Consider the following 25,570-nt stretch of genomic DNA (forward strand, 5'->3'; position numbering starts at 1 on the left):
ATTTTTATAACAAGGCTGCATTCTAGAAAGAGAAACCTCATTACATTAAACATCATTTCTGCACTCGGGGCTGCAACTATTTAAAATATAAGGAGAAATAACTAACATATTCAAGGGCAATTTAAAAATTGCCCTAATAAAATAATAAGAAAACAAAAATTTTCATGCTTTTTCTTATTTTCAGACATTATTTTCTTGATATTGACACCACAAAAATGCAGGTAGTGATTAACATTTTTCCATAATCAAGCTGAACATTAGTTTATGATAATAGCTATGTAATGAGAAAGCTTTGTTGGATTTTCATTCTGTGATTTGTCCTGTCAAAGAAAACATTGCTTTGGATTTTTCTTCTGAACAATAAGGCAAAATTGTTTCATTAAAAGAAAATGAAGAGATATTGAAGAGTGCAAATGCAAATTATCTTAGTGTTCATAGTAACTAGCAGTATGAACAGAAACCAGTTTTTGTTTTAGGTAGTACATAGGTTTCAGGAAAAATGTATTAGGTTGAAAGATATTTTATTGATATAGAAAAATCACATCCACACCAAATAGCTCTGAGTAATATTTGTATAGAAAATGATTGCCCATAAGACATAATTATGAGTAAGAGGACAAAGTTGTAGGAAGAAAAAAAGTAGGCTCAAAATAAAGAGGGAAAACAATTAACTATCTCTTAAACTAGAATGAATTACCACTTGAGTAGCAGACTGCATTTTACTGTAGATAATTAAGGAGGTGATAATTTGTTGGAGGTATCATGGATGTATAGCTACATATGCAGACTGCATGCAAACTTGAACGGGGTAACCACTGAGGTCTCTTTTACTTCTTACATTCTGAGGCTTAAAAATCAGAAAATTCTATTTTGCTTTCAATTATGTGAAAGAAATGTTAATTGTGGTCATCAAATTCATCATCAAATTGACCAGAGATGGAAATCTCTCAAGTATTTACATTGACCTGCCAGGTTTGCATGGATTTCTCTTTATCCTCAATAACCTAGTAAAGCACCATGCTATATTCTCTATTTTTTCCCAGTAATATGCTTCTTTTATTTTTGTGCCTTTATCTTAATAATATATTTAAACAAGAAACAAAGTTAATATTGAATTTTCTCATAAAATTTGCTTTCTTATTTATAGTGTTACATTATAAATAGCATTCCATTATACACAAATTAAAGACTGTGCATTACTGTATGTTCTCTTTACATAATCATTCATAATATAGTACATACAGCTCATAACTATGCAATATTTAAGCTTAGAAAAACTTGAGGAAGGAAGTACAAACTTTATCAATAAGACAATTATTTTAAAATGTTCTGAGCTTAATTCTCTGCTAGATTGTTTCACTGAAACTATTCTTTGTTAAAGAAAAATGCCCCATATGAGGGATGAGAAGAACAGTTTAAGTTACCACTGGCTCCACTTAAACAAGTTAACAAATAAAAACTCCTTATTATTTATCATTGCTTTTAAATGGAGCACTACCACTGTCAAATCATTTAAACAAGTAGGTTTACTCTTCAATTCAGACACATAACATCAAAGACAGTTGGTACTTCTTTATGAAATAAAAAGTTTTCTTCAACTTTAGATTTTCCTTGTAAGCAGTTAAAGCACATATTTTGTAAGACGATGTGATCATTCCTGGTCTTAGGTTACACAATGGAGAATTTCTATTTCATCAGGGTAGAAGCAAATACAAGCACTACACACACACACACACACACACACACACCATTCCCACTCAACTGCCAGAGGCCCACATAACACTAAGCATGAACTAGCACTTGTGTCTCGAGCGGTACACGAGGTTGCTGTCAGAATTATATATATATATATATATATATATATATATATATATATATAAGAATATAAAACACCCAACTTCAGTTAAAAACCCCCAAAAGCTCAGGTTCTGGAACAGCTTTCAGTTGCTTCCTTTTTAGCCTGAACTGTCAGCTCACTGGGCTTTCCAGGCGGCAAATCCCACCTTTGATGGTCACTGACTATCTTGCCACCCTCACCGGGAGGAAGACTTGAAATATGAATCTTGGCCTTCCCACCCTGGGCTGACATAGTTCCAAAGCACATGCTTTCTGTCGTGTGGCTCCAAGAAACTCCATGTTTCCTACTGGTCACACCAAGGCAGGAATCTCTGAACTTCTCAGGGTCTGTGGGGTGGGGTCCAGGATAAAAAAGAAGAAATATATGCAGACGAGTCAGCCTCTGCAGAACATCTGTATGATCGGCGAGCAATCACTCCACCAAGCACACTGTCTTCATTGGCAAGGAAAGGTGAACTGATAAACTTGTTTTGCATAGTCTCCAACAGAGCTTGGTGAGCATCTTCAGCTTGTAAAGCGTGTCAACATTCTCTAGCCAGTATGGTGCGCACGAGATGCTCCACACATCCTGAGCTACTCACAGCTGTGCAGTAGAGATTATGAACGCCAGTATTTTCCGCCCAGCAGCCACATCCATAAAGAGCAGCCAGTGCAACTCTCCCTGGATATTCCAGACCAAGCCTCCACTAGAGACAGCAGTAGCAACGTTCCCTTCATGGTCTACAGCCACAGTACTCACTGTGTCCAAAGTGCCTGAGTCATTTTCCTTTTTACTTGATTTTCATCTTTTCTTTAGCTGAATAAAATCTGTTTCTACTCTTTGTGCCAGCTCTAGTTTCCTCTTGCTTCTTTTAAATGCAGCTAAACTGAATCTTGTGTTCATTTTAGGAGGACAACAAGGTATTCTATGATCTGCTGCCCACCTATAGGCTCCTTATCCAACTAAGAAGCTGTCATAAACTTACAGCAACCGGCACACTTAAGACTAACCAAATATTTCTTCCTTAAGATCACAAGCAACTCAAAGATGTGCACTTTCATACTTCCATTCCTTGTAGCTTACAGCCAGTGCAATAAGACAGGAAGAAAAGGAAAGAAGGAAGGAAGGAAGGAAGGAAGGAAGGAAGGAAGGAAGGAAGGAAGGAAGGGAGGGAGGGAGGGAGGGAAGGAGGAGGAAGGGAGAAAGGAGGGAGGGAAGGAGGGGGAGGGAGGTAGGGAGAGAGGGAGAGGGCAGCTATATTCTCTACACTGCTTCATGAAGCTATAACATGGACACATAGGGAGATATGCTCCTTTTTTCTCTTTTCAACGAAGGAGCCATTGTTCCAAGTTTTTGGAATGAGGTCACCGGGAAGCCTTCAGCTGTTACCCTCTACAGGGATGGCCGTGGGAACAGGCAGAGAGCTTCCTTGCTGATGCTGACAGGATTTGTAGGGCCCAGTCATTTTGGCTCAGTAAGGGACATTTTACTTCCAGAGCTACTCTTACGGATTAGACACGCCAGGGTTTCTCAAGCTTGTTACTATTGACATTTTGAGCTGTATATCTGCTCTGGGGTCTATCCCATGTTTGACATCATTCCTGCCTTGTACCCACTAGATGCTAATCACAACTAAACAGCCCCACCTGGGTCATGATAACGAAAATTTCACCCAAAGTGGGGTAAAATTGTCCACCATTGAGAACCAGTAGGCTAAAGCTGTCAAGTCAGTGAATTCGCCCACGTTCCAATCTTCCCCTGGCCCTTAATGTTGATTCCAATGCCTGCAAACTAAGCACTTCAAACACTAAACCTTGTCCAGATTCACAGAAAAATGAAAATGCTGTTTAAATCCAAACTAAATAGTCACTAGATTCTTAGGAAGGTGACTATAATTCACCTAATCTACTTGAACTCCTTGCAGAGGCTGTTAAATAAAGCAGAAATTCAAAGCTGAGCCACACTTTAGCAAGCTACTTTAAGGAATTTCTAAGTATGTAGAAATACAGGTTGATGTAAATTTAGCGGGTGGATGAATTTCTCTGCACAATTTAAAAAAAGATTTTTGTGAATTTATTTGTGGTCACATGAGGCAACAGCATAGTCAGGAAAAAGCATGGTGAAGAAAAGTTTGGGAGAGGCAGGGTTCTATGGAAAATTAAGCTAAGCAAGAATTGAGTTGGCCTTTAATTAGATTGTTGGTGTTGTCATGACATAAATAAAATTTTTCCTTCACCCTTCTATAAAAACGTAACAAATTCATAAGGAAATTGTAGGTATGGGGTGTGTGTGTGTGTGTGTGTGTGTGAAAATTGAGGGAAAAGGACTACATTTCACTCTATAGGCAACCTTTCAGAGATCAGCACACACAGTAAGAGGGTGTTGATCTCTAAAATGACTGTCTTCAAGAGGAGCCTTCAGTATAGTGCTCATAGGGAAATGCTTAAGTCCTCAGGCTGCCCCCAGATTTCAGGAGAGATATCAGGGAACATAGCATTCAAGGGGAATCCATATCAATTTAATTAAAATTTGAGAGGGCTGGCCACCTTTTCTGACATCCAGATTATAACAAAATATAGTGAATAATTTTATGTTGCTTCACATCTTCTAAAACATTTTGACTACAGCATCTCAACTGAGATATACCTTGTATGATAGTTTACATCTTTGTTTTTAACACAAAAATCATTGTTCAAGACCTAACCAATGGATATCCTCAGATACTTGAGTCCTGTTCCATCAATCTCCATTTTCTTTTACATGTGTTTATTTATATTTATTTCATTTTAAATGTTTTCATTTGAAATCCATAGAGGAGGGAGGAAGAGAGAGAGAGCTAGTGCTTCACACTCAGGTTCACTCCCCAAATGTCTACAGTAGCCTGGGTTAGGCCAGGTCAAAGGCAGGAACTGGTGGCTCCATCCAAGTCTTCCAGGTGGGTGGTAGAGTACTTGAGCCATCATCTCCTATCTCCCAGGATTTGCATTAGCAGGAAACTGAATTGGAAATGTAGGTGGGACTTGATCCAAGGCACTTGGATATGGGATGCAGACATCGCAAACAGTGGCTTGACCTGCTGTGCCAACATGTCTATTTTCCTTACACATATTTCCATCAGAGCACTTATCCCATAAAATCAATAATTGTTATAACGTATATTTTCCTGTAATAAAATAGTAACTGATCAGAGACAAGCATTGCATTTTGCTTTGTCTCGTTAAATCCTAGGACAGTACCTAAATATATGCTAAATATGGCAGGTAATGCTGCCACCTGCAGCACTAGCATCCCTTATGGACACAGGTTTGAATCCAGGCTGCAGTGGAGAATGGCCCAAGTGCTTGGGCCCCTACACTCAGATGCAAGACCCAGATGAAACTCCTGCCTCTTGGCTTTGGCCTGGCCCAGCCCTGGATGTTTCAGCCATTCGAAGTATGAATCAGCAGATGGAAGAACTCTTTCTCTCTCTACCTTTTTTTCTTTCTTGACAGGCAGAGTTAGACAGTGAGAGGGAGAGACAGAGAGAAAGGTCTTCCTTCCGTTGGTTCACCCCCAAAATGGCTGCTACTGCCGGTGCACTGCGCTGATCCGAAGCCAGGAGCCAGGTGCTTATCCTGGTCTCCCATGCGGGTGCAGGGCCCAAGCACTTGGGCCATCCTCCACTGCACTCCCTGGCCACAGCAGAGAGCTGGACTGGAAGAGGAGCAACCGGGACAGAATCCGGCACCCCAACCAGGACTAGAACCCAGAGTGCCGGAGCAGCAGGCGGAGGATTAGCCTAGTGAGCCGGAGCACCGGCCTCTCTCTCTATCTTTGCTTCTGCCTCTCTATAACTCTTACTTTCATATAAATAGATTAATCTTTTAAAAAGTGATTTCAATCTAGTTTTTATAGATGCATTCAAAATAAAACTTATAAAATGTGCTTTATACTGTTATTCCATTACATTTGCGACTATACAGATAGTCAAAACTGAAAAAATAGGAAAGAGATGAAAAGAGAAAGACTAAAACACCTACTTATGTGCATGCTAACATATATGCATTTCTGTAAGTTTTTAAATATGCATGCTTACAATAGGATTAACCATTGAAATGTTTGGTCCTTTTAGTAGTGATAAGTAAGTGCTTCATGGTTGCAATAGTAGTTATAGACAAGAAAAATATGAACATAACTTATTTTCGTTCATGAAGATTTTGATTCCAAGTTTGCCAGTGTAGGCTTGGAAAAATGAGAAAGAAAGAATGCGTTGGAAGAAAATTTTTTTGCTTTATTAGTAACACCTCATAAAACATTGTTCTATTACTGGTGCAAAGTGACTTCCAAATATTTGTAGCATCAGATCATACCTTTCCTGTAGTTACGAGTTGCTGGCCCCAAGGTACATTTTCATGTAGTTAGTTACATGCTTTATCTTTGATCTCCAGCCAGATATTCCTCCTTTAATCACTGTGGTTTTATGTGTGGGGTAGACTGTTGTTCGGTTTCTGTCTTTATTTTATTTTATTTTATTTCTTAATTGGGGGAGGTGTGGGTCAGAGTTGGGATTACTCTTCTCTGAACTTCTTCCAAACTGTCTGGGGCTTAGATGCCTGACACTGAATTTCAGCATCCAGGTGTGGTATTCTCAGAATTTCAGAGGCTTGTCAGTCTGTGATGAGATGAAACATGTCTTCATTTGTCACTCTGCTAAGTGAACTTCTTTGGGCAAATATCACCAGACTAGAATATGTAACACCTCTGTCATGTTGATTTTCGTACAAAAGTAGAATTCAGGAGTGTGGTATATCTATGTGTTTTAAATACATCTTGCATAGTGGTTCCTTTTTGTTAAGTTGTCCATCCACTTATTGTTGTGTAAAAAATTAACCCAGGTCTTGGTGGCTTAAAACTGTGTTTTATCACATGATTTGTGGGTCAGGATTTGTGAAAGAGCTAAGTTGGGTGCCCATCACCAATCCACGCGATGTGCTGAGGCAGGCAGGCTGGACTACACAATTTTGAAGATGACACCTTCATGCACACATGGGATGCCAAGAGGATCCTTGGATTCTTTTTTCTTTTCCCTTTCTCCATACACTCACTTTCTCATGATTTCTCATTCTCCAGTCCTTTGTGAATGGCTTAGATTTCTAACAGCTTCAGCTGCAGAGAGAGTTTTGTTCCTTTTACCAAGAGCAATTTTAAAGAACTTCAGGGAGAGACCATTCAAGTGCCAACCCTCCAGCTTTACAGACCCTCCACACATTATGGCCAGGGATGCAGGATGCCTGTTCACATGGAAAATTCCACATCAGCCTCATCAATGGAGAAAATATTAAGTCATTGGACAAGAGGAAGGGCATCATATCTCTAATATGCCCTTTAAGGTGAAAATAGAATTTTAATATGATAAACAATCTGTTCACTTCCCTCAAGTAGCAGTACAGAAAAGGATATAAAATTTTGTGTATAAATGACAAAATTATACACATGCACCACATTCCTGCTCTATGTGGAACTCTGTTTAAAAATATGTTCTCTTTATTTATTTCACCTTTTACTTTTTCTATAGGTTTTATTATTCCATTTTTCATATGGTCATTTCCTGAGCATTTGCTTTCCAAATATAACTCATTATGCTACTTGGAGGATGGCTTGCTACAGCCTTTGAAAATGACAGTCAGGATCTAAGGTCCTGTGTGTATGGGAATCTATAACTGAATGACTTGCAGAAAGCAGGGAGTCACAATGTGTTGAACTGTCTCTCCAACAGGAACTAAACAACTCTTCCCATTTGGGGAAAACTGCAAAGAAAACTTCTGGCCTACCTGAGGTCCTGGGTAGAAAGGAGTCACCCTTAAAAGAGAGAAACCAGGGGCTGGCATTGTGGCATAGCAGGTGAAGCCACTGCCTGTAGTGCCGGCATCGCCTATGGGTGCCAGTTCTAGTCCCAGCAACTCCATTTCTGATCCAGATCTCTGCTACAGCCTGAGAAAGCAGTAGAAGATGGCCCAAGTCCTTAGGCTCCTGCATCCACATGGGAGACCCAGAGGAAGCTCTTGGCTCGTCGCTTCGAACTGACCCAGCTCCGGCCATCGTGGCCATTTGGGGAGTGAACTAGTGGATGGAAAATCTCTCTCTCTCTCTCTCTCTCTGCTTCTCTGCCTCTCTATAACTCTGCCTTTCAAATAAATAAATAAATCGTAAAAAAATGAAATGGGAAGCTCAAGCTGGTGTGGGATCCAGTCAGATCATGTATATAAGTAAATATACCATACATCAAAAAATGAATATAAGAATTCATCAGCTACTGATGCATTTCTCCTGTCAAAGATGAAGCAAATAAAAAAAATATTAGATTACACAGAAGAGACTCCTGTAAAGAGTTCTGTTTTGTGTCACATGTAGATCACACAAAAGGAAGTTTTTAGGGAGTTTCAGTAGAATCAAATCTAAATTAATAAAAGTATTTAAAAAGCCTTTAAAATAGAACTGCTTGAAGTATCTATTAAACAATCGACTAGGCACAGCCAAAGAGAAAAGGTATATTTATATACAGATTGTTTTAAGACAAATAACCTTTCTTTTCCAGATCTAAAATAAGAAATAAATGCACAGATTTAAGCCTTTACCAAACTCTAAACAAGATGAATGTAAAATAGTACACAACTGTTAAGAACAGAATGAAAGTAGAACTTCAAAAGCAAAAAGAAAAATCTTGAAACTTGGAGACAGATTTCCTATTTTTTAAAAAGAAAATACCAATTAGTTTGACTGTGATTTTAGCATCAGCAAAACATTGGGGTAATTTTTCCAAAGTGCTCAGGGGAAACTTTGGCATTATGATTTTCTGAGAATTTTGTATTGGCTGTCATTCAAATTTGAGGGGCTAATATAACAATTTTTGCCTCTCAACCAATTTTTATTTTGAACAATTTTAAATATTCATAAAAAATTATAAAGTTGTATAATGAACATGGTATTTTGAATAACTGAAGTCAAAATCATTAGTGGTATCTATACTATTTTTATTTTTTGCTCTATAGATTTATTGATCATCTATCTCCACATATATTCCTTCTCTAAAGCTTTTGCAGATTTCTTGCATACTCTATGACAGTTCATTGTTAACTACTTATGCATTAAATTTCCTGAAAATAACGATGTTCTCCTTCAGAGAAAAATACTGCAATCATTGTAAACCTATATATTATACAGTTAGAGGTCAAGCCTACCTTGTGGTGTAATAATGTCTTTTTTAAAAGTTTATTTAAGTTATACATATTTCATTTTTCATATATATAGATTTAGGAACATGGTGATACTCCTACTCACACTCTCCTGCCCAGCTCCAACCCTCTTCCTCCTCCCTCCCACATTCCCACTCTTAAGCTTTTCAAAGATCAATTTTCAGTTTATTTAGTGATTATATAGTCAAGCCTACACTAAGTAAGAGTTCAACAAATAGTATGAAGAAAAAAACACTTTTTCAATGTAAGAGACAAGGGCTATAAACAATTGTTGAATCTCAAAATGTCTATTTCACTCCAATACATTACATTCCATGTACTCTATTAGTTACCTCAGATCAGGGAAAACATATGATATCTGTCTTTTTGAGACTGGCTTATTTCACTAAGTATAATGATTTCCAGTTGTATAATGATTTCCAGTTGTGTCCATCTTGTTGCAAAACAGTTTCATTTTTTTTTTTTACAGCAGAGTAGTACTCCATAGTGTATATATACACCATAAATTCTTTATCCAGCCAACATTTGATGGATATCTGGGGTGATTCCATATCTTAGCTATTGTGAATTGTGCTCCAATGAAAATGGGGGTACAGATAACTCTTTCATATGCTGATTTCTTTTGGTTTGAGTAAATTCCCAGGAGTAGGATGGCTGGATCATATGGTAGGTCTGTATTTAGATTTCTGAGGTATCTCTATACTGTCTTCCATAGTGGCTACACCAGTTTACATTCCGACCAACAATGGACCAGGGTACCTTTTTCCCACATCCTCACCAGCATTGTTTCTTGTTGATTTTGGCATGAGAGCCATTCTAACTGGAATGAGATGAAACTTCACCATGGTTTTGATTTGCATTTCCCTTATGGCTAGTGATCCTGAGCATTTGAATTTCCTCTCTTGAAAAATGACTGTTAAAGTACTTTGCCCATTTCTTAACTGGATTTTTTGTTTTGTTGTTGATTTCTTGAGCTCTTTATAGATTCTAAATGTTAATCTTTTTTCAGTTGCATAGTTTTCAAATATTTTCTCCCATTGTGTTGGTTGCCTCTTCGCTTTGGCGAGTATTCCTTTGTGGTGCAGAAGCTTCTCAGCTTGATGTAATCCCATGTGTCAACTTTTGCTTTGAAAATCATAACATGACTCTTCTTTGAGCACAATAGAATCTAACTGGAAACCAACAAGTAAAGAATTACTAGGTCATATGGAAACACATGGAGACTGAACAACATGTTCCTGAATGAACAGTGGGTCATAGAAGAAATCAAAAGAGAAATCCAAAAATTTCTGGAAACAAATGAGGATGACAATACATCACATCAAAACTTATGGGATACAGTAAAAATAATGTTAAGAGGGAAGTTTATAGCAAACAGTGCCTACATGAAGAAATTGTAAAGGTACTGAATAAACAAGTTTTCAATGCATCTCAAGGACCTAGAAAAACAACAACAAACCAAACATAAAATTAGTAGGAGGGAAGAAATAATAAAATTAGAGAAGAAATCTACAAAATTGAAACAAAAAAATTATGAAATATCAGTGAAATGAAGAACTGGTTTTATGAAAAAATAAATATAATTGATACACTATTGACCCTAGTAACCAAAAAAAAAAAAAAAAAAGAGGCAGAAATCCAAAATCAATAAGATCAGAGATGGAAAAGGAAATGTAACAACAGATACCACAGAAGTAAAAAGAATCATCAAGAATTACTACAAAGAGCTGTATGACAATAGGTTGTGAAACCTAGAAGAAATGGATAAATTCATGGACACATGCAATCTACCAAAACCGAGTCATGAAGATATAGAAAACCTAAACAGACCAATAACCAAGAAAGAAATTGAATCGGTAATAAAGACCTTCCCAACAAATAAAAGCCCAGGGCCTGATGCCTTCACTGCTGAATTCTACAAGACTTTTAAAGAAGAATTAATTCCCATTATTCTAAAGCTATTCAAAACAATTAAGGGAGAGAATACTTCCAAACTCCCTTTATGAAGCCTGTATCACCTTATTTCCCAAGCCAGAAAAAGATACAACAGAGAAAGAGATCTATAGACCAATAACCCTGATGAACATAGATACAAAAATCCTCAAAAAATATTAGCTAATAAAACCCAAAAATATATCAAAAAGATCATTCACCCAGACCATGTGGAATTTATCCCTGGTATGCAGGGATGGTTCAACACTCGCAATCAAACTGAAACATCAAGCTGAAGAACAAAGCCATATAGTTTTCTCAATAGATGAAGAGAAAGCTTTTGATAAAATACAACATTCTTTCATGATGCAAACCTTAAGCAAATTGGGTATAGAAGGAACATTTCTCAACACAATCAAGACAATTTATGACAAATCCACATCCAGCATCCTATTGAATAGAGCAAAGCTGGAAGCATTCTCCCTAATATCAGGAACCAAATAAGGATTCTCACTCTCACCATTGCTATTTAATGTGGTCTTGTAAGTTTTAACGAGAGCCACTAGGCAAGAAAAAGAAAGCAAAGGGATACAAATCAGAAAGGAGAAAAATCAAGCTATTGCTATTTAGAGATGACATGATTATATATATATGTGTGTGTGTGTGTATTCCAAAAGACTCCATCAAGAGGCTATTGGAACTCATAAAAGATTTTGCTAAAGTGGTAGAATATAAAATCAACACAGAAAAATCAGGAGCCCTTGTATACACAGACAATGTCATGGCTGAGACAGACCTTTTAGGAGCTGTCCCATTCACAATACCTCCAAAGAATTAAATACCTTGGAATAAATTTAGCCAAGGATGTCAAAGATCTCTATGATAAAAATTACAAAACACTAAAGAAAGAAATAGAAGAAGGCATTAAAAAATGGAAAAAATCTTCCATGTGCACAGATTGGAAGAATCAACATCATCAAAATGTCCATACTACCAAAAGTAATTTATAGATTCAATGCAATTGTAATCAAAATACTAACAGCATTCTTCTCAGATCTAGAAAAAAATGATACTAAAATTCATATGGAGACAAAAGAGACCCTGAATTGCTAAAGCAGTCTTACACAACAAAAAAGATGTCGGAGGCACCCGCAATACCTGATTTCAAGACACACTACAAGGCAGTTACAATCAAAACAGCCTGGAACTGGCACAAAAACTGACATATAGATAAATGGAACAGAATAGAAACTCCAGAAATCAATTCATGCATCTACAACCAACTGGTGTTTGACAAAAGGCTAAAATTTATCTCTTGAGCAAGGAAATTATCTTCATCAAATGGTTCTGGGAAAACTGGATCTCCTCTTGCAAAAGTATGAAACTAGACTCATTAACTAACACCTCACACAAAAACACACTCAAAATGATCAAAGACCTAAATCTGTAACCTGACACCATCAAATTCTCAGGGAACATTGAGGAAACTGTGCAAAACATCGTCATAGGCAGACTTCTTGGAATAATGTCTTTTATAGTTGTTCAGGTCCAAGATTATCCATAGTGCAACAAAAAATATTCATTGTACTTAGTTGTCATGTCTTAATTTAGATTCCTTTAATTTAGAATTGTCCATCTCTTGGTCTTTAACCTTTAGATATGTACAGGCCAATTTATTTTAACATTGCCAATTAATGAGGATTTGTTCTATTGAAAACAACATCAATTCACTGAGAAATTTCTCATGTTTGATATAACTGTAGTTCTCAGCTGTATACCTACAATGCTGTTCAGTTAGATTGCTTCCATCTTGTGTTTGTTTTTGTTATTGTTAATGGTTTAGAGTGCTTTTTAGTTTTCCCTGTTTCATATTTATAATCTTCATTTTTCTATAGGAGAAAAATAATTATCACAACACCATCAACATATTTTCTTATTTGTGTGTTCAATTCTATAATGCACACACAAAGCTTTTGGAAATTCTACTTCTTGAACACTATCAATTGTAAACCTGGTGAGGAAAGTTTTTCCTTTACTTGTTCTATATGTTTGCTCTTCAAATATGTTCCACTGAAGGTGTTCAGCAGGAGTAATGTGTTTTGTGCTAGATTTAGTTGCTTTTTCTGTTTCCGTTGTTAATCTGATAAATATGTAATTATCAAAGAATTCTGTTTTAAGGCTTTAATTCATCATCTAAGTAAATTTCATCTTCTGAAATAGAAAAATCATTCAAGTATTAAACATTACAAAAACAATATGGACATGTATTGAATCCGTATTATTCTCTTTCCTATCCTCTGCATTCCATTTTCACACAATTGTCACAGAGAACACACACATCCTTCTTTCTTCCTGAGTACACAGTATTTTGTATACATATATGCACAAAAATAAACATTTTGTCTATCTGTGTACACACAGACATATATATGTATTTCAAAATGTACATGAATGAATGGAATTAAAAGATAATACACATTTTTTTTTTGACAGGCAGAGCGGACAGTGAGTGAGAGAGACAGAAAGGAAGGTCTTCCTTTACCGTTGTTTCACCCTCCAATGGCTGCTGTGGCTGGCGCACTGCAGCCGACGAACTGCACTCATCCGAAGCAAGGAGCCAGGTGCTTCTCCTGGTCTCCCATGCAGGTGCAAGGCCCAAGGATTTGGGCCATTCTCCACTGCACTACTGGGCCATAGCAGACAGCTGGACTGGAAGAGGGGCAACCGGGACAGAATCCAGCGCCCCAACCGATACTAGAACCTGGTGTGCCAGTGCCACAGGTGGAGGATTAGCCTACTGAGCCACAGCACTGGCCTGATAATACACATTTTCCACGAATTTTTTTAAGACTTAGAATATGACACACACACAAATACACACACATAGACATGTATATTTATAGATCTGTGTTGTTTCAAATATTTCTATTACAATAACAGTGTCACAAAAAATATCATGTGCAAAGTTATCCCTATTATTGGAGGTACATTTTCATGGCAGATTCTTAAAAGCAATATATCTATGTGAAAGGATAAGTTTCATGAACAAAACAGTAAAATAATAAAAAAATTAAAGAAAAATTTCTCAGAAAAAAACTTACGCTAAATCAATAGCATGGATTCATATTTCCAGTATTGTTATTTATTAACTGTGAGATGGGGGAAATTTTCTAAATCAGGTGTTTGTCAAAAAAGAAAAGAGAAGACAAGGGCAAATTGTGAGACTCAGGTTGGAAGTGATGTAAATACTAGGAGGTGAGCAAAGGTCTTACACTACGAAGATAGCAAGGCAGTTAAAATATCTAATAGCATTGCTTGCTGCTAAAAATAAAAACATAGAGATTCAGAAAGTAAAACTCACATGTGCACAGGGACAAGGTCTTTTATATTGACAAGTAGACATTCTTTGTATATGTGTTTTGTGCACCTATATTAAATGCATTGTAGCAATATAGCCTCTCAGAAATATACCCAAGTTATTGCACTTATCATAAAAACAAAAATATGGAAGACAACTTTGCAATATCACTTTAACCTTGAATAATTCATTTAAACTTTCGAATATTAAGTTCCTTATCTGAAAAATGAAAATACTCTATAATAACTCCTATCTAAAAAGATTTTTTAAGAATAAAAAGAAAGTATTAATATGTAGGACAGGGTGGCCGGCGCCGAGGCTCAATAGGCTAATCCTCCTCCTAGCGGTGCTGGCACACCGGGTTCTAGTCCTGGTCGGGGCGCCGGATTCTGTCCCGCTTGCCCCTCTTCCAGGCCAGCTCTCTGCTGTGGCCTGGGAGTGCAGTGGAGGATGGCCCAAGTTCTTGGGCCCTGCACCCCATGGGAGACCAGGAGAAGCACCTGGCTCCTGCCTTCGGATCAGCGCGGTGCTCTGGTTGCAGTGCGCCGGCCACGGCGGCCATTGGAGGGTGAACCAACGGCAAAGGAAGACCTTTCTCTCTGTCTCTCTCTCTCACTGTCCACTCTGCCTGTCAAAAAAAAAAATGTAGTACAGGGGCATTGTTGTGGTACAGTAGGTTAAACTATTGTCTGCAATGCCAGCATCCCATCCGGATGCTGGTTCAAGTCTGGGTTGCTCTGCTTCTGATCTAGCTCCCTGATAATGTGCTTGGGAAAGGAGAGGATGATGGCCGAAGTACTTGGGCCCCTGCATTCATGTGGGAGATCCTGGATCCTGGCTTCGGATCAGCCCAGCTTCAGCCATTGTGGCCATTTGGGGAATGAACCAACAGATCGAATATCATTCTCTCTCTCTCTCTCTCTCTCTGTCTGTCTTTCCCTCTTTCTCTGTAACTCTGCCTTTCAAATTAATAAATAAATCTTTTAAAAATGTAGTGTAAAATAGTCAGTACAATACAAATACTGGTGAACCCTTTTGTTATAAGCATTAAATAGTAGATACATGGACACATAAAATTTATGAGGATCATGGCATTTTACTGGTACAGGCTATTTTGCTTCCTATCTAGTCTCTACACTAAAAGTTATATCTGAGTATAGTTGGAAAAATTGAATATCTTTTTCAGGGGCCGGTGCTGTCATGCAGTGGGTTAAAGCCCCAGCCTGCAGTGCCAGCATCTCATATGGGTGCCGATTTGAGTCCCAGCTGCTTCATTTCCCATCCAGCTCCCTGCTAATGTGCCTGGAAAAGCATAGGAGGATAGCTCAAGTCCTTGGGCCCCTGCACCCATGTAGGAAACCTGGAAGAAGCTCCAGGGTTTGGATCAGCTCAGCTCTAGCCTTTGTGGACATTTGGGGAGTGAATCAGCAGATGGAAGACTTCTCTCTTTCTGTCTCTACCTCTCTGTAACTTTATCTTTCAAATAAATAAAATAAATCTTTAAAAATATTGTGTATCTTTTCAATGTGCAAAGGAGTATTTTGATTTATCTATACATTGTGAAATGGTTAAATCAAGCTTGTCAACATATCTAACATTCCTCATTCTCATCATTATTTATTGTGGGAACATTTAAAATGTGCTGTCTTAGCAATTTTTAAGTATACAACAACCAGTTGTTATTTATTGAGATTTGCTTGTCTGTTTTTTATGTATATCACCCCTCTTAACACAGCACTCCTATAAGACATGTGAATTAAAATAATTCCTTTTGTTCAGATGAGATAGACATTATGGCGAGAGTAAAACAGTTCTTAGGATGTCAAGATAGTAAGCAAAAGAGATGAAATCAGCCTTGGCAGGCTGCTCAAGGGCTCCCAAATCATAGTCACAGTAATTTTCATCACCCTCTAGGATTCAGGGCTTGTGAGTTCTTGAGTGTTTCAAAATCAACTGCTTCTCTGTTGTGCAGACTGGAAGGCGTGTTCTCTGAATTCCTTTAAAACAGAGGCATAAATTCTTGTACCATTGCATCCTTAGAGTTTCTGTTAACTTATGACAATTTGATTTTATTGTTTTCTCTTTGGCTGTAACTATTTCAATTAGCAAGCTTTTTCTAGATTGTACCATTTCCTTTACTTCAAATCATAGAAAAATGGTACTATAGTCTTCGAATTACACATTTGTTATCCAAGTATCTTCCCAGTTGCTAGGGTTTCTCTCCCATTCTTTCTACTGAACAGATAGGGATCTCATTCTCATAAAGGAGTTAGTGCACTGACCCTTCTTGTGCTACAAACCTCCTGCAACTTGCAAAAGAGACGCCACAGGAGGCTTCCCTGTAGAAAGCTATAAAGTTGGTCCACCACCACACTGGTTCCCAAGGAAGAGCTTGTATATAGATGTGACTCCTCTTAACCTTTCTCCATGAGCACAACTTTACATTTGGTGTGAAGTGAAGCTCCAGGGTCAGCAGGAGCTGCGTGAAGGATCCTGGGAGTATCAAGAAGTAACAGCAGTATTGAGGGTGGACAGAGGTAGAATTATCAGGAGAGGAGCTCAAGAAGCATACACCAGCTATGGCCTCCTCTTATCAAATAATCATAAATAATTAAATTGGGAAAGGAAAAATGACTATTTTTAAACAAGCACAGAAAGTGTTATTTTGGAGACTGGTAGAATGCAAGTGAGCCAGCTATTCATGTCATACCCAGGAGCTCAGACAGAACTAAATTATGCTTCAGATTAATGTATCGGTCAGTTCAAAGGTTAGACAAACAGCTGTTTCTCAAGGAGGCACACTACAAAGCTTAACTGTTCATTGGAAGGTCTGCAATGGTCTCAATGGATTCCCAAAGGAGGCACTGTTATTTGTTTCTGATTGGGAGATACCCAAAACTGACTCCACGCTACCGATGACCTTTATCGCTGGGGCACAAGGGCGAAACTCTGGAGCCAGTGTGGTTTTTACCAGTCTCTGGGAATAAAACAGAAAGAGAGAGAGGAAAAAAAAAAAAAAAAAAAAAAAAAAAAAAAAAAACACCAACCCATCCCCCACCACCATCCCCACACACAATGTGTCTTCAGTGATTGGAAGATTGTTCAGAAACCCGCAGTTTGAATGGGTGACAGAATGCTGGAGAGTCAGGAAGTCTCCTTGCTCCTTTCTACAGAGCATAAATAACTCAAAATAGGAAGCTCTTGGAGAATACTGTGTGTAGTCTGGTTTGATGTGATGCATACTTCCATAACTGCTAGTAAAGAAAAGGAAAGAAAGAAGTTGCATCTTGACTCAATATTTACCATAATTCCCTTGATGATTCTCAACTACTCTGGAGGAATAATTCTTCATATGACACAGCAAATTGAACAGGATAAAACAAAGTAAAGCTGTAAGAAAGACACAGAAAAAAGGGGAGAAAATTTAGAGTAATAGATTGGGATATAATATGTATTTGAATGTGACTTTACTTAAAGTTTTAATAAAAATAAGTTACACTTTGTGTTTCTGTGTGGGTGCAAACTGATGAAATCTTTACTTAATATATACTGAATTGATCTTCTGTATATAAAGATAATTGAAAATGAATCTTGATGTTAATGGAATGGGAGAGGGAGTGGGAGATGGGAGGGGTGTGAGTGGGAGGGAAATTATGGGGGGGAGCCATTGTAATCCATTAACTGTACTTTGAAAATTTATATTTACTAAATAAAAAATTAATAAAAATAAGTTCAGGTCTTAGAAAGATAATATAAACTCATGAAGAGATCCTGAGATAATTTCAGGACTTCCATTAATTTATTTCTCAAATATTTCCACATTCTATCCAAGAGTGATGGTGTTAGAATATACCCTTTCCATTTATAAATAAAGATATTAAAATTCATGGTTTGTATCCATGTAAAGACAAGGTGGCATTAGAAATGGTGATTTAGAAATGAGATTGGCGCTTGGGGAGAATTTGGAGTATGTTGAAGGAAAAACTTGACTGAGGATACTTCAAGTTTGGGTACAGAATAGTGTTGCCTGTGAAAGAAATAAGGGTGTGGAGAAGAAAATTGGTCTGCAAGAATGTGAGTACCAAATTAAACACACTAAGTCCAAGCAGCGTTTTCACACGCAGATGAAGATACCTGAAACTGGGAAAGTAGAAAGACCTAGTTATGTGTTGACAGTTTCACCAGAGAATCAGCAAGAAGTTAAAGGATTTCTGAAGAGCAAAGATAAGCCAATTTCAAAAGTCTACATTTGTAAAAAAAAAAAAAAATCATTTTCCAAGCAGCACCTTGGACTCCACTTCCAAAGAAAACTCATGATCAAGGTTAGCTGGGTCTGGCAATGGTCATACTGGAAGATCTAGTGGTTTTCCCTGACCAGGTATAAGACAGGGTTGTTTTCAGGTTAAGACCAAGTGGTCTGAGTCGTGAAGAGTGAAAACAAAAATCGGAAATCTGCCTCATATTTCATATGTATCGATCAGCATCAGGTGACTAACAAGGTCAATGAGGTGGAAGAGCAAGCGCGATTAGGATTGACCAAGAGGAGGAAATTAGCAGAACGAGGTACGATTATGGAACAGGGTAGAAGGTAACTGGAGAGGCACTGAGTGTGGCTTTTCAGTGATTCTCTCTCCAGGTTTTTCTTATTTGTAACATAAGGCTACTTTATAGATAAAATGAAACAACATAGAAAAACCCACTCTGCATTTGTTAACTTGTCTTATATTATTTGTTCTTCTAGTGTAGTGACAAAATTCTTCCCATTGAATAAATGATCACTAAAATCTATGTAATTAATAAATTGTGTCTGTTGTAGGAGGTGGAGTGCTCTGTGCTGAGACCTTGTGCTGCCATTCAGCATTAGATTGGATTGTTGGAGCTGTGCTCTGTCTGTGTGTGACTGGTGTCAGGGAGACTGGATATCAAAAACTACACTCATACTCTCAGAAATGCCGTCAGAAATAACACTCAGGGTTATAATATAGAGTAAAACATGAATCAGGTGCTGAAGTTAGGTGAGGTGAACCTGGACTGGGTCACGAGTGCTATACTTTTGATTCTGAATCCCTAAGAGCCAAGAAGTATGCCCTATTCCTACTTATATCCAGGATCATAAATGATACCTATCACCTTAAAGCCTTTGTTAGTTATTAGAAAAAGCCTATGATATGGTTTGATGGTGTTTCCTCAAATGAAGAGATGTATTGTTGTTGTAGTAGAAGCACAAGGGGACCAAAAGCCAGATCTTTTCTTAACACTCACATCCATGCATTCAGTCACAGATACTGACTAGATACTTACTATGTACTATACACTGTGCATATCTAGATGAGCAACATAAACAAAGTCCTTGCTATCACAGAGCTTAATTTCATGGAGAAGACATAAAGTTAATATAAAATGCAGTAAATTAAGAAAAGGTAGTTAAACTTCCTGAAGCATGGTAAAGCATTTGAGAAAAGTGAAGTTTAAGGAAAGATGAGGAGATGGTATGAGATTCACAAGGAAAAGATTTATGAAAATCAAATTTAACAGCAGTGATGAAATATTATTTTCAACAAGCATAATCAATTGATCTGGTGTTAGATCAAACAACGGGCTATGCATTTGATCAGTAGTTCCAAATCACCTGAGAACTTGTGAAACATGCAGATTCCAGAACACATCCCTGGAAATACTGATTCAGTACATTTTGATGAGGTCTCAGAGTACAGCGAATGAATACTCCTTATAGTTCTGAACTAGCTGATCCTTGTTTCTTTGAAAATGTTTGAACCACATTCACAATTGTTAAGGATCTAATTAGGAGTATGACTGCTGTACTGGTTAGGAAAATGGACGTGCAGGAATTTAGGTTGATGCCTTTCAGTGCCAGAAATGGGATGCACTTGGCACTTGCTGGCCTACATGGATGCATAGCTGCTCCTGAGTTTGTTTTTCTCCTAAGTTTCAAGTACCTTCAGTGTAGACTTGAATGTTGCATATAGTACAAGATCTTAAAACTGCACTTTCTCAGCCGGCGCCACAGCTCACTAGGTTAATCCTCCGCCTTGTGGCACCAGCACACCGGGTTCTAGTCCCGGTCGGGGCACTGGATTCTGTCCCGGTTGCCCCTCTTCCAGGCCAGCTCTCTGCTGTGGCCAGGGAGTGCAGTGGAGGATGGCCCAAGTGCTTGGGCCCTGCACCCCATGGGAGACCAGGATAAGTACCTGGCTCCTGCCATTGGATCAGCGCTGTGCGCCGGCCGCAGTGCTCTGGCCACGGTGGCCATTGGAGGGTGAACCAATGGCAAAGGAAGACCTTTCTCTCTGTCTCTTTCTCTCACTATCCACTCTGCCTGTCAAAAAATAAAAATTAATAAAAATAAAAAATAAAAAAACTGCATTTTCTGAGAAACCTAAGGAAAAACACCTTCTGTTTATCCATTAATTATGCATGGGTACTTCTTAGAAAATGTTATTATAGGAAGAGAAATACAGTAAAAAGGGAAGTAAACCATGAATACCAATGTCTTTCTATTCTATTTGCTTTATATTTCCTCCAGATTAAAAAAAAGTTTTACTTTATATGTAAAATTTCATTTTACTATAGAAGTTTAAAACACTGTAGTACAGTTAATTTTAAGTTTATAAAATTTAGAAAGCCTCAACAGAAAAAAATACATATGAATTGATATCATATCTCAACTTGGTATCTATTTCCTAAAAACAGCTAGATAGTTCAGGACAAAGGAGAAACCTCTTTTGTGTTCAATATTCACTTACTTCTTTCAAAAATAAGACAATATTCAGAACGTTTTATTGGCATGACTACTATTCAATATTTTTCATTTGTGGCATCTCCAAATATATTTCTGCATTAGATGACATCGATTTGCCTTTACATGTAAGAATAATATAACCTTCTTTTAAACTCAACCAACCAAGAAAAGTGTTATCAAATCCATGTCCTATCTCCTTCAAGTAGATTGTTGTATGGCTACAAAGTCTCAGACTTTACAGGGCTCCTGAAGATATTAATGATTAACCAAAAGGAGGCACAGGATGAAACAATTTGGAGCCTTAGGACAAGGAGTCAAAGAACCCTCTCCTCATTTTCAATGAACATGGTGATAGGATTCAGAAATCTTGATAATCTTCCAAACTCTGCCCCAGTATCTTTCATGAATCTAAATGAACACAAAGACATTGTGTTCTTATCTCCTGGAGGATTTGCCCAGATTCTTGAAAAGGAAAATCTTAATCCAGCACTCAAAAATGAGTGAATGAGAACAACAGCAAGAAATTAAAAGGAGATTGTGTTACGTCACTTTGTTGCCTACCTTGACTAGCTTTAGCTTGTCAATTCCCGGATACAAGTTGATTTCAGCAAGGCAGATCAAAAGAATGGAAGACTTTCAATTTACAACCATTAAAAAAAGGAGGAGCATCATTTGTAGAACCACTTAGAGTGGGTAGATTTTTGTGCTGTTAATAGTCTGGTAGCAAATTGCATATTTTAATATTCAAGTAAAAAACTGTTTAACAGATATTAGCTTTTGGTGTGACAAAAATGTTTCAAAGTAGGGAAATATCACATTTAACAGATTTTAAACACAGCAAAAAGGTCTTAAGCCTGGGGTATGATAACACTTAACAATTTGTGACTATAGATGCCACAGAAAAGTTAAAATATGATGAAATCATCTTACATTGTAAGTGGAAATATTTTCAAAGACGTCATAGGCTATAGTTGCTTTCCTAGTCAATTTAGAAGTTTCTAAAATTCTTTAGTTATGTTAAGTGTGATTTTTTACATTGTTAAGCTAGTTGGCAGTTGAGTCCATCCTTCAATTATACAATAAACTACAAAACGTAAGAGAACTCTAGAGACCCTTAATGAGTACATTTCCTATTTATCAAACATCTAGTTTCTTCAGTCACCATACAGATTTTGACTTGAGAGTACCATAATCAGCACAGCAATGGCATCACATTCCCTTTCTAACCCAGCCTAAATCAGGAGCAGGAATTCACAGAATCCCTGCTGGTGCAGGAGACAAGGGTACTTTATGAGCAGAGCTTTCGTGGTTGCCTGTAAGTCAGGTTCTTCTTTTTCCCAGTTCATGGCTCACTTCCCAGCCCTTTCTTCTCACATTTTCCATGGCATGGTGCTAGTTCTCACTTCTGAAGGAAGAAAACAAACCAGAAGAGCCCTCTGTTCTGGATGGAAACCCTGATTGTGGAGAGTCACAATAGCTTGTCCTGCTGACCACAGTGCAGACTCTCCACTCTTTTTGCAGAGGTCTGAAGATAAAGAGAGTTTAAAATCCCAACTGCCTTCCAAATCCTGGGGATTAACGCTGTTGCTATTTGCTCTTCATGACAAGCCAGTTGGGAAGAATGGGCAGGGCCAGTCAGTGGGATAAACTCAGTAAATAGGGACGACTACTCAACTTCCCTCACCCTCACTGAGTGCAATGATGACAATGTGACTTTGATTCAAAATACTGAAGGCTTCCACCTCCTTATGTGTAACCGTAAGATGATAATAACTCTGGTAACTCAGGCATCTAAGGCAAACGTTGAGTGGTTTGTAAAAGTTCACAGAAAGACAGCAGTATCACAACCAGAATTGGAATAATTTCAGAAAATGTATTTCCTGCCCTCAGCCCTAAATAAGAAACCCTGAATTTTTAGAAAAGGTGTTAGTAAGAAGTTAGATAATGTTTTATTTTTATTTTTTACCTTTGGCATGGCACAGATGAATGGGTTAATTTATCTTAATGTAGTGCTTATTTTATGTTTTAAATAACTAGATAACCCAATGGATTGATTAAAATTCTAAAACAACAAACGATCCTATTACTGCAAGGTCCTGACTTGCTGTAAAGTCTCAGAGGTAAAAACACTTTGAGCCGACGGTGAAACTCCATCCTCTTGTACTTAGGTATGGCTCCTGGTAAGGCAGAGCATGTCTGGTGCCCTGCTGTTTGGAAATGACCCAAAGGCAGAAGTGGAAGATGAGGTTTCAGCAGGAGAGACTGAGCATCTCAGAGGATTTGCGCTGCGCTGCAGAGACGCCTGCCTGTGAGTTACGATTTCCAAAGAAGACTTAGCTGGTAGTTCTGAATCATTGCAACTGTTTAGGTCATTCACCCTGAGATGGAAGGGATCTCTGTAGTTAATATATTGTGGTAACTCTGGATGGCAACTGTGGACAATTTTAGAAGCAGGGAAATATTATGAGGAGACTTGAAAGATCTAATTCAGACATGCAAAACACATTTTCTTTGACATTCCTTTCTCCCGCTCTCTTTTCATACTTTACTTACCCCCCACCCCCACCCCCTTAACAGAATTCGTGCATTGCATGAAATAAAAGTGGGGCTGGTGTTATGGTGCAGTGGGTTAAGCTGCAGTTTGTCATGCCAACATCCCAGAACAGATCCTGGCTGCTCCCCTTCTGACCCCGCTTCCTTCTAAAGTACCTGGGAAAGCAGTAAAAGGTGGTCCAAGTACTTGGATCCTAACCACCCACATGGAAGACCAAGATGAGGATCCTGGCTTCTGGGTTTGGCCTGGCCCAGCCCAAGCTGTTGAGGACATTTGAGGAGTCAACCTGTGGATGGAATATCTCTCTCTCTCTCTCTCTCCTCCTGCCCCCACCTCTCTGTCTTATAAATAAACAAATAATTAAATAAATAAATATTTTTAGAAAAACTGGTTCTCAATGGTTTTCTCTTCCAAATATGTGTTCCTTTTCACATATGGCTGCTGAAATTTGAGATTCCTCTGAATAAATTAAGTTATAACAGAAAAGCTTCAAAGCTGGTGGTATCTACATGTTGGAATTGATCATTTACAGACTGGCTCCTGCTGGGTGATTTTAAAGCTTTAGTACTGAGGACATTAAGTTGCATTTACAGGGACAGTGCTGGCTTGCAATTGTGAAATAAGCACTTTGAGATGAATTTGGAATTAGGTCCCTATAGGAGGTGAGGTTCTCTGGTTGCCTGAAGTATCAGTTGGAAGGGTAAAGGGAGGAAAGTTGTTATACTGTAAAGCTTGCACACAGGCCAGTGACAGAAAGAATCCTCCATGGTGGCATGGGATGAGAGCCCTGCCTTCAGCTCAAGGAGCTGCTGAAATCTGATCATCCCAAGGCCATTCCACAGGAGGCTGTCATCGCCTTGCCTCAGAGTTTGCAAAACTTAAAAGGGAAAACACTTTCACTTTCAGGGCTTTTGTAGAAGAGACAATTGCTACTTCTCATACTGAGGCATTGCAACAAGTCTCATTGTCTGATTGATTTGTAGTTTGAAGATTTTTTATTCTCTTGTTGGATCGTTCATTTCTCTAGAAATCTCTGTCTTGGGCCGGCACCATGGCTCAATAAGCTAATCCTCCGCCTTGTGGCGCCGGCACAACGGGTTCTAGTCCCAGTCGGGGCGCCGGATTCTGTCCTGGTTGCCCCTTTTCCAGGCCAGCTCTCTGCTGTGGCCTGGGAGTGCAGTGGAGGATGGCCCAGGTGCTTGGGCCCTGCACCCCATGGGAGACCAGGATAAGTACTTGGTTCCTGCCTTCGGATCAGCGTGGAGCGCTGGTCACAGCGCGCCGGCCGTGGCACCCATTGGAGGGTGAACCAACGGCAAAAGGAAGACCTTTCTCTCTGTCTCTCTCTCACTGTCCACTCTGCCTGTCAAAAAAGAAAAAAAAAAAAAGAAATCTCTGTCTTGTATACTCTTAGCACCCAAAGACTGGATCATTAGGGAGGATAAGATCTCCTGCAAGTCCTTTCATTCTGGCTGTCTTCCCTATCTGGCTCCCCTTCTTCACTCCAGCTGCTGTGTTACCAGCCCAAAGCTCCACCCGAGTTTTTTTGTGAGGGACTCACAGAAATGTTGGCCTTCAAATGTGTGTGTGTATGTAAAACGTGTATCCAGTGAGCCAGTATTTCTCAGAGGGGGCATCTTCCCCATGAGAGCACAATAAACATATTCCACAATCATACCTCTGAGAGCATTTCTTCCTTTACGTGGGTTGATTTTGAGATGGATAAAAATCTGTATTAAGAAAAGTTGCTCTAAAACTTTGTGAATATTGCTTACAATGTGCTATTTAATTCCACATTTTAAAATATTTTACTGATATAATATTTGCTTCTTCTGCAATATAAATTTTAACTGTGGGATGATGCACTGACACCAACTTTCAAAACAACATCATCGTG

General features: G+C 38.3%; 1 pseudogene; it reads right to left on the bottom strand.

The window, feature by feature from the left end:
- Nucleotides 1-1,968: 1,968 nt before the first annotated feature.
- Nucleotides 1,969-25,570, bottom strand: part of LOC103351025 (threonine aspartase 1 pseudogene) — a 107,053-nt pseudogene continuing 83,451 nt past the window's right edge.

Source organism: Oryctolagus cuniculus, chromosome 13 (genome assembly GCF_964237555.1).
Source record: "Oryctolagus cuniculus chromosome 13, mOryCun1.1, whole genome shotgun sequence".
Lineage (NCBI taxonomy): Eukaryota > Metazoa > Chordata > Mammalia > Lagomorpha > Leporidae > Oryctolagus > Oryctolagus cuniculus.